General features: G+C 37.3%; 1 long non-coding RNA gene across 1 annotated transcript; it reads left to right on the top strand.

The window, feature by feature from the left end:
• Positions 1 to 2,309: 2,309 nt before the first annotated feature.
• LOC111740197 lies at positions 2,310 to 9,609 on the top strand. Its single transcript, XR_002780537.1, has 3 exons — positions 2,310 to 2,489; positions 3,000 to 3,091; positions 9,528 to 9,609. It is a non-coding gene; the product is annotated as an uncharacterized LOC111740197 (long non-coding RNA).
• Positions 9,610 to 9,779: the final 170 nt, after the last annotated feature.

Below are 9,779 nucleotides of genomic sequence, written 5' to 3'. Positions count from 1 at the left end.
CAAGGCTTTAAAAAAAAAATACATATGCAAATTGGTGGTTTACAGTGTAGTTGGTTCTATTGCAAGCTGCAGAAGTGCATTAGTCATCGAAACAGGAAGTGGCTTTTGAACTAGGCTGAGAGAGTTAGAACTTCTATCTCATATAATCAACCATGAGACAAAGAACAGAAAGCTGAAGTGTCTGTGTTTTGCTTTGTCAGCAGATTCAGGCAAAAGGAGGGAAATTTGTTTGGTTTAATCACACATGAAGAAAGATCTTTTAAGAAAGTGTTTCAAGCAGAAGTAACAGCAAAAGGAATGAACTCACCTAGTCTAGTCTCTAGTCATCTAGGCTAAATCATATCTTCTTTTTCAGCTCAGCTGGCTCTTCTGCATGGAATGCACTTACTTTTCATATCCTCCAACCTCCTTCCTTGTAGTCTCTCCCACTCCAACTTAATACCTCTATCTACATCTCTCCCTTTCCTCTGATGCTGGCCCGATCACCATATCACCTTATCCTTTCAAGGCTACTTGTACTACCTTCCTAAATGCTCTCCTCCATTCCAGTCTCCTCTTACGACCATTTGATTCCCATGGTACAAAGTGAACTAAAACGAAAATCTGATTTTGCTACTAATCTGTTTAAAATTGTCAATCTCTCCCTATTACTGTTCAAAACTAGTGTGTCCTACAGAGTATAACATTCAAGCCCTCACATTTGGGCTTCCTTCCTTTCTTCCAGCAGCCCTTAGGAGACTCTGCCGTCCAGCTGTATTGAACTACTTGCAGTTCCCCCACACCCTATGCTCTTCTCCATGTCTAGACACTTGTTGGTGTTTTTCCTTCTGCCTCCAATGCCCCCTCTTCATCTAGCTGGGTACACAAAGTTTAGATGATAGCTACCCTGGATTCATCCCTGGCCCCACCTCCCCTTCTCAGCCTTCCCAAGTCTGAATGGGCTGAAATTCCTCTATTCCATACTCTTTTCTTGCATAGCACTTACCACACTTTGGGAAAATTTGTAACAATTTCTAAAGCGAGGTACTATTATTACCCCTGTCGCATAAATAACAGAAATGTCTCAGAGAGGCTAAGTCACTGCCCGCAGATCATACAGCTAGTAGGTAGAGAGGGTGAGATTATGCACAAGGAAGGAGCCCTAATGTGTTACTTAAACATGGCCAACAAAGTTGTATCCTCAGCGCTGGTTTTGTTAGGCAAGAGATCAAATGTAAATCACAAACTCTTTGGTCCTGAATTTCTTCATTTATTGAATAGAACCTCGATGTTTATGTCCACCTGTCTACCCATTTGTTTACCTTTGAGCGTTTAACTTTCACCATTTTATATTTTATTCATAAGAATAATCACTCTTATAACTCTCAAAGAGCAGAAAGCATGTCACATTCATCTTCATACTCTTAGCTCCCAGGACACTCTTCTAATGTGTTCACTCATTTCATCCTCACAATACCATAAGGAAGATTTTACTTTTACCACTTGATTCCCACTTAAGGAGTCTACTGGTCCCACAATTATATTAATGATGCCAGTTCTGAACCTAGCTTATCTGGCTTCAGAATCCATGCTCTTAATTTCTATACAATACAAGAAAATAATTTCATTTTCTTCTTAAATCTTGGTCTAGTTTCCGAATGGATTCATATAAATATTTTTATCTCCCCATTTCTCTTGACTCTTTCGTTCTTGTTTTTATTCTGATCTGTATTTATTTTTGTGAAATAAAATAATTTTCATTGAACTCTAAAAATTCCACATATTAAATTTCATAGATACATTAATATTAATTTGTCATTGATATTTCTTAAGAGCAACATTGAAAGAGAAAAATCTTCCTTTAATTTTCAAGTTTTACAACCTTAAATGTGAAGGCTACCTGCATTTGCCACTCCAAAATATGCCACTTTGGCAAAAGGATTACTTTGAAGGGAATTAAGAAGGAGCTGACAAAACATGCTCTTTGTGTCCACCCCCATTTGCCTAAAAGCAGGACTGACATAAATTGACAAGTGTGTCCCCTCTCCTCTCTCTACCTGGAAGGACAAAAGTTAATCACCAGAGACAACTTTAGACATTATCAGCCTGCAGCTGGCACCAGAAAAATCTACATAACCTACTTTACTAACTAACCTTCTCTACCTTTAGTTTCTCTGTGACAAGAAAAGAGCTTTTCAATGTTGCTGCCTAGGCAGGCATTTTACAGAATGGCAATTGCTCACACCGAGTCTGGACATTTAGATAAGGGCCTGAGCTTAGGATTCCTACCCCACGTTCTCGCTTTACTTCTTCCGGGGCACCTTTTAAAGTAACCACTTAGTGTTGAGCCCGCCAAAAGTTAGCGATCTCTGCCCGTACCACCTTATAAGTAATAGGTGCCCGCATGCTCCCGTGCCCTAAGTCTGCTCGCTTGTGACCTAGGACAGAGAACTGCCCTTCCCTCAGCTCATTGCTCCCTCTACCCACCACCACCACCATTTCCGAGATCCGTAAGTAATAAATCATTTTTTTTTTTTTAAGCTCTCCCCTCTGTGAGTAACAACTCTTGAGATTCTACTTCCTTTATTTTGCTGTAAGGGAACTGTGCCTCTAATCAAAATAACCTCGGGGGTTTCCCTGCTCCAAAGTGGGAGCTTAGATGCTGAGGGAGCTACCTGCTGACCCTGTGTGGATGGCCTCTACCCCCTCATTAGGTGGGCTACAATTTGCATATTCTTAATTTAATACAGTAGCCACTACCCGCCTTCCTTCTTCTCCTGCCTACCTGCCCCAACGCGGTTTTCTTTATATTTGCCTTCACACAATTTGCAGCCCAGGGGTTCCCAAGTTTTGTTTTTTTTTTTTTTTGGCCTTTTAAAATGTATTGTCCCCTTGCTAAGCAAGCTCTAACCAAACCTTTGAGCTGCTGATCCCTGAATTTCTGCTACATATAAACATGTTAACAAACTTATTTTAAAAAACGTATTTGTTTTTCTCTTGTGAATCTGTCTTTGCTACAGAGCCCTAACCGAACTTAAAAGGATTGAAAGAAAAAGACTTTTGTCCTCCCCAGCAAGTGCAAGGACAGAATCTTACACAAGTCCAGGAGGAAGTAAGTAATAGTAGAGACACCAGAATGTGAATGACTACAGATGTGGCCTCTTAGATTTTGTTTTATCGCAAATCTGAGATAAGGATAATAATAATGATGAGCATTAGGCTCTACATATGCTGATTTTGCCCAGCAGGAAGTAGAAAACAGATATAATAATACATAGAGACTGAAACAGATTGTTAACTGAGCCCCTCACCTTTAAAGAATAAAAATAATAAATGATTCAAGAGTAAACTAAGTGAAAATATTATTTTTTTAAATACTATGATTTTTTAAAAAAGAAAGCAAAGTATCTGAAGAAAACGGGTCAATTAGGCATTTCATTGTGAAAATCTTAAGGCATAACCAAAAATAAAGGAAATTCTGACAATCAAAACATGTCTCCCAAAGATTTTATCAAGAAGTAAAAGAGAGTGAGCCTAAAATATAGACCAATTCACTTTTTAATGTGACTTTTATCATTTACTTAAAAACCTGCAATCAGGAAATATAAAATGAACACTCACAGCCAGAGACACTGTTTTCCAGCAATTTTAGGGGATCCATTGAGTGGAGTGAAATAGAATGGAATGGAATAGAATTCGATCATGCAGTTTGAATTAGCAGGGGGGAATAATATACAAGGTAAAGTTAGATGGTAGATAGATGATAGATAGATAGATAGATAGATAGATAGATAGATAGATAGATAGTTAGATGATAGATAGATAAATAGACAGATAGATAGATAGATAGATAGATAGATAGATAGATAGATAGATAGATAGAGAGGAGATAGGTATACAGATATATAGAGAAATTTCAATAAATGTATGTTTAAAAAGATTAGTCACACTATTTCTCAGCAAGTTTAACTTTGGGAAAATACAACTCCAAAGCTATCCACGAACCCAAACAGGCCTCTGATTATTTTGTTATCAATCTATGACAAGATGAGTATGGATATTGAGAGTAAAACTTCAGAAACTTTTCATAGCAATCTGACAAAGAAATTGCATGTCTGTTCGTTCTAATAATAAAAAGTTTAGAGTTTCACCTTATGCCTTTTCATAATTTTTCTAGTAATTCATTTTGATTATATTTTATAAAAGAATCAGGCTATAAAGGACTAGAAAATCAAAAAATAAAACTGTTCTTTTTCCATAAGCAGTTCGAGAAGCTAGTAATAAAATTATATTTGGTCAAAGCGGTTGCTGTGGATTCTTCCCTGTCTGTGGTTGTACAAATCTACACGTTTAATTAGGCTATCATCTTTGCCTTTCTAGGAATTGTAATTGTTCACTCTCACTGTAAGAGAAATTAGAAATGAACTGAGAGAAAAGGAAAGACAGCCTCTCTGCTCAGCAGCTGCAAGCTAGGACTGTAAGCCGAGTAAAAATACTATGCTGTACACCTGAAACTAATACAGAATAATATTGGCTGTCAACTGTAATTGAAAGTAAAATTAAAATGAAAAGACGACAACAACAGGAATTCTACAGTCAATGTCAGACCAGTGATTGGAGGTTATTTTTCTTTCCTCTCCACACAGTTCTTCAAAATTTGGTTCTGGACATCATCTAGTTACAAACACACAAGTTAACCTCTTCCTTTAACTTCTAGACTAACGAACAGTGAAAATATGGGACCCATTTCAGCTTTGAGGAATGAAAGTGGCATCTGTGATTTGTGTCAGCCACCCCCCCACACCCCACCTTGTTTTGATGGCATTTATTATAGGGATGTAGTTTGCTGTCTTCGTAGGACAGAGCAGACTTCCAGTGGGACTTATGTATACCAGCGGTGCTCAAGGGTGTAAAAGGCTCAGATCTTTCTGCAAAAAACAGCTGCAAGCCTCCACCTCACCTTGCTTAGCAACAAACCACAAAATGTACACAAGGTACTTTCTCAGATTTGTTTACTCTTACGGCACGTTTTCCGAGAAGACGAGAGCTAGCTTTCGAATTCACTTCTTAGAAAATCAACAACAGTTAATTGACCTTGGAGAACATCTGCCTGACCCCTCGGGTCAGGTAGTCCTAAAAAAAAAAAAAAAAAAAAGCCCTGTTTCTTGGTCCACAAGTCTCATGACCAGCCTCAGGACTCATAGGACCCGTCATGGACAAAACCTCGGCCAACCGCCAGATGTCAGAGCCTTTGCGCTTTCAGACTGACCCTCCTATGAGGAGCAAATAAAGCCTTTTCTTTTCTCACCTCTATATCCTTCAACAGGAGATATTTGTCAGAATACAGTCCATCTTGCTGCACGCAGTTCTTTCTCCAGAATTCCTTTATGTCCACCTTGTCCACGAGCTGGAATGTATTCACTAATGTCAAGCTCAGTGATATGTCCTTGGGGTGTTGGATAGAACAGCTGGATGGGAGTTTAATCACTGAAAAAGCCCTGCTTTCCATGGCTCTGTACCTCAATATGTCTGTCAGGACAGTTGGGAGGGCCTAGGGACACTTGTAGCCAGTTTTGTTAAAAGCAACATCATCTCCTAACAGAGGTTGAGGCCAGAAGTCTGCCCAGATTCTTATTTCTCTGAGAGTAGAAGTCATCTGCCAATTTAAAAACAGAAAGGAAAAAAAAAGAGAGAGAGAAAATAGAGCTCTAAACACACATATTAATATTTTAAAATATAAGGAAAATTAGATGAGCTAGAATTATCTTTCAAATGAGTTTAAAAAGGGAAGGAAGAGTTTTAAAACATGATTACACATAACAGATGCATAAAAAGAGAACTCTAGGAATGGCAAAAGTAAATTCATAGGATAAAAGAGAAAATCCAAAACGTATCCGATATAACATTCATTGTGAACATCTTGGTGGTTTCTATTAAAAAGAGTATCTTCTAAATTTCAAAATTAAATATAACAAATTGTAGCCTACAAAAATATGTTTAATATAACATAATGAAAACATGTATTTAAAGCATAGGAAATAGTACCAAAAGAGTAATTAACCAGTAAAAATATAGTAATTCATGCTGTTACTAAGGGAGTATTAACAAAACAGGCTTACCCTCAACTATGTATTAAATAAATAAATACTTAAAAGTCATCAACAGGGAGAAGATGACAACATAAAGTCATAATAAAACAATGGAAAGATAAAACTGATATCTGATAATATAATAACAATATTAATAGTGCTTTGGAAAAAATCATACATTTATATATTTGAATTTAACCAATTTACCAAAAATTGAAAAATACAACAACTAACAAAACTTGAAATAAGAAATGAGAAATCTAGCAATTTACTTGCACCTGTATAATATCTATTATTTTATTGTGTCTGCAATGATTTAAATCAACATCTGGCTCTGATAGTAGTTGAGACTTTCATACTACTATCAGATGGTAGATGGGTTACCTTCAGGTTTTGGTTACACATGTGATAGTAAATAGATGAGAATATGAAGAAAAATAGATTTTTAAGTTACAGGACAAGATTGAGAGATTTGAAACAATATAATAGTGACTGAAAAATAAAAGCACCTAAATGTGACGTATTTACTGGATAATTTTTCCAGATATCTGAAAAGGGAGAAAAAGAAAATAATAATGAACTATTATTTTTGAGAGATAATGTGTGCCAGGCACCATGCTTAGATTTTAGATTTTAAGAAAGGAAGCATAAGAGTCAGAACAAAAGGCATTGCGGCTATCGGTCTGTGGGTGATGTAATGGTATAACTAAAAATTTAGAGGAAAATACATCTTAAAACAAATTAAGCTCTTTTTGTTGTAGGATATAAGAAAATTCCAAGTGTTGCAATTAAATTTTTAAGTACCGGTGATAGCTAGAATGTGCATTGAATGGACTCTATTTCCAGCAGCAAAAACTGAGTATTTATAGATTAATGCATTAAGAAATAGATGTTTATTGAACACAGAAATACACACAGACACACAACACACCATCCTAAATGTACAAGAACAAATACATTGATGAAGAGGGAAGATCTTCACAAGGTTTACAAGACTTTAAAATACCTGTATATCCTAAGTAGAAATTCATTTCAGTGATGTTATTTCTAGTCCTATCATCCCCCAAACACATTTCATCCTAAAATAGACATTTATGACACATCCAGTGGTCCTAAATGTCTTCAGCCACCAGACCCTGTCGTAGCATGGAAAAAAGTCAAGGTCCAAGGTCATGCACAAGAGCTCCATCCATTCTTGACCTATCTCTACTTACTTTCTAATGTTCGTGATTATTGGGCTTTTATTTTTTATTGTAGCACAAACATATAACCTGAGACTCATTACATTTTTAAGTAGTTTAAGTACATTTTTAATAGTGCAACGCACTATTGTAAACGATAGGCACATGTTGTCCAGTAGACTTCTAAAATTTATTCTCTGCAGAAGTGAAACTTTATGCCCCTCGAATAGCAATTCCCCCAGCCCCTGGCCCCCAGCCCCTGGAAAGCACCAGGGGAGTTTTCTACTTTCTGCTTCTATGAGCTTGGCTTATTTTAGATTCTTCATGTGAGTGAAATCATACAGTATTCGTTTTTTCCGTGTCTGGTTTATTTCACTTAGACTAATGTCCTCCAGGTTCATTCATGTCGTTGCACTTTTTATATTCATTTTCTGATTCCTCCAAAGTTGCCTATTGATTATAAGCTGTCGTGCTATTTTTCAAATCCAACAGCTATTTTCCCAGGCATTGCCTTCCCCTCTGCCAGAAATGCTTTTCTCCCAGGATCAGGGTGTTTTGACCCCTCACAGTTCTCAAGTCTTTGTACTGTGCGCATATGTCACATCCTTTCTGAGCCCACCTTTGACCACCCTATTTAACACTCTCCCTTGTGACCAAGTAAGTACTCGCTGAATTTCTGATAACCAAATTTGGTTAGGCACCTCTCCTCCCTAGAGGCCCCTAAAATTTAGCTTTCCCTCAAGTTTCAACAAGCACTAAACTGCTAAGGTGCAAAATGTCTCCTCCTTAACAGCTAATTCTGAGAATTGAATTCACTAACCACAAATGAAAACATTTCCCTGTTAAAATGCCCACTTGTTCACCCCACCCATTTGCCCTGCACCCCACAATTTCCTGCTAGTTTTGCCCACCCCTAAAAGCTTTTTTTCTTCTATTTGATTGTGCAGTTTTCTGAGAGCATTCTTCCTAGTGCAATAGTCTTTTTATAAAGTCTTTATAAGGTCTATATAAAGTCTTTCTTTATAAAGTCTACATAAAGACTTTATATAAAGTCTTTCTTTTTCTAAGTCCATATTTATTTTGATTTGACACAGCACATTCCCAATCTTTTTTTACTCTACATCCTTTTTCAGATCACCCAGTACAAACATTGTAGGTGCTCAAAAAACATTTGTCAGTTTAACAGATAATCTCTCCTCCGTGGTGTGATGAAAGCAGGTTCATCTAACACATAAAGATATAAAATGAAGAAATATTTGCTACTGAACTTCTGGGATCTCATGCTCCACACCAGATAATTGAGTCGCTGACATGTTCCTTGAGCCAGCTTCTCGTTTCAATCAAGAAGTTCCTATAAAACTCATATTACTGCTCTGTTGTGTTTTCCTGAGTCCTTCCCAAACTTTTTTTCTCTCTGCTCTCGGATTTAGTGCAGAAACTAGAACCTGGTTATTTATAGTTTTCCCTGAAGCTGCCAGCCCACTGGATTTTCAGTTGTTTTCTCTTGGCTCACTCTTGTTGACTTGTGTTGCTTTCATATCTTATCTAATCCCAGCCACTAGTCTAGACCCTTCCTACATGCCCTCAGACATGACATGAGCATCTGCTCTGGATTGGCTTTTCTCCCCTCCAGCTGTTCTATCCATCCAAGCTGGCCCTGACTCACTGCGAACGATGCCATTGCTGTTTCTGCCTCATCCACAACCTACTTTACTAAGTCCCTTATGACACATCCTGAGGTAGGAGAAAAAGAAATATCTTTTCTTTGTGATCATGCATAAGCGATCATGCAAAAAGATCCAAGGACAAAGTGATTTTTCTGTCCAAGTTATCCATCCATTTCTAAGCTTTAGACAGAGAGAGAAAAAGGTGGAGAAAAGTCAAAAAGTCTATGATCATAATGAGTTTCAGCTCATGACCACATAATTCACCTTATTACACAGTGCTGCTCCTTTAACTAAAGTTACAGAGCCCTATTAGAATGAATGAGACGCCATTGACTCAGAGTTTCACCTTAGCAGCACTAATAAAGGGGCAATCTTCAAAGTGATTTGAACTGCACAAATCTCTTGAATTGCAAAATTGAGCTAGAAATCAGTTGGAGGAAATTTATGGGATTTCAGGCCCAGGAAGGAAAGCATGGACTGTAAAACCCTCCAAACCATGAGGAAAATCTTCTCACTGAAAAATGAAAGTTTTGCTTTCACCCTTGCTTTTCGATGTAGGAAATGTCTCACGCGGTCCTTTATATCTTTCTTGTCTTGTTTCCCAATTTTAGACCTTCGGGTGAAGCAGAGGGTGAAAGAAAGGATCGTAGAATCCAAGTCAACAGCCTTTCTCCATCCAACTTCCGCGTTTCATCTGTGACATGTAAGTTAAAATTTGTATTCCTACCCTATGGGTAATAATGTGGATTAAACGAGAGGTCAAATTGAAAATATTTTTAATAATAAACTTATAACCAATTGTATGACTACATGCAAAAAAAAAAACTGGTATAAATGGAAATATACGTGTATTGGGAAATTAA

This window comes from Pteropus vampyrus, unplaced genomic scaffold (assembly GCF_000151845.1).
Source record: "Pteropus vampyrus isolate Shadow unplaced genomic scaffold, Pvam_2.0 Scaffold59, whole genome shotgun sequence".
NCBI lineage: Eukaryota > Metazoa > Chordata > Mammalia > Chiroptera > Pteropodidae > Pteropus > Pteropus vampyrus.
Note: the sequence above shows the minus strand (reverse complement) of the source record. Positions and strands in the feature narration are given on the sequence as shown.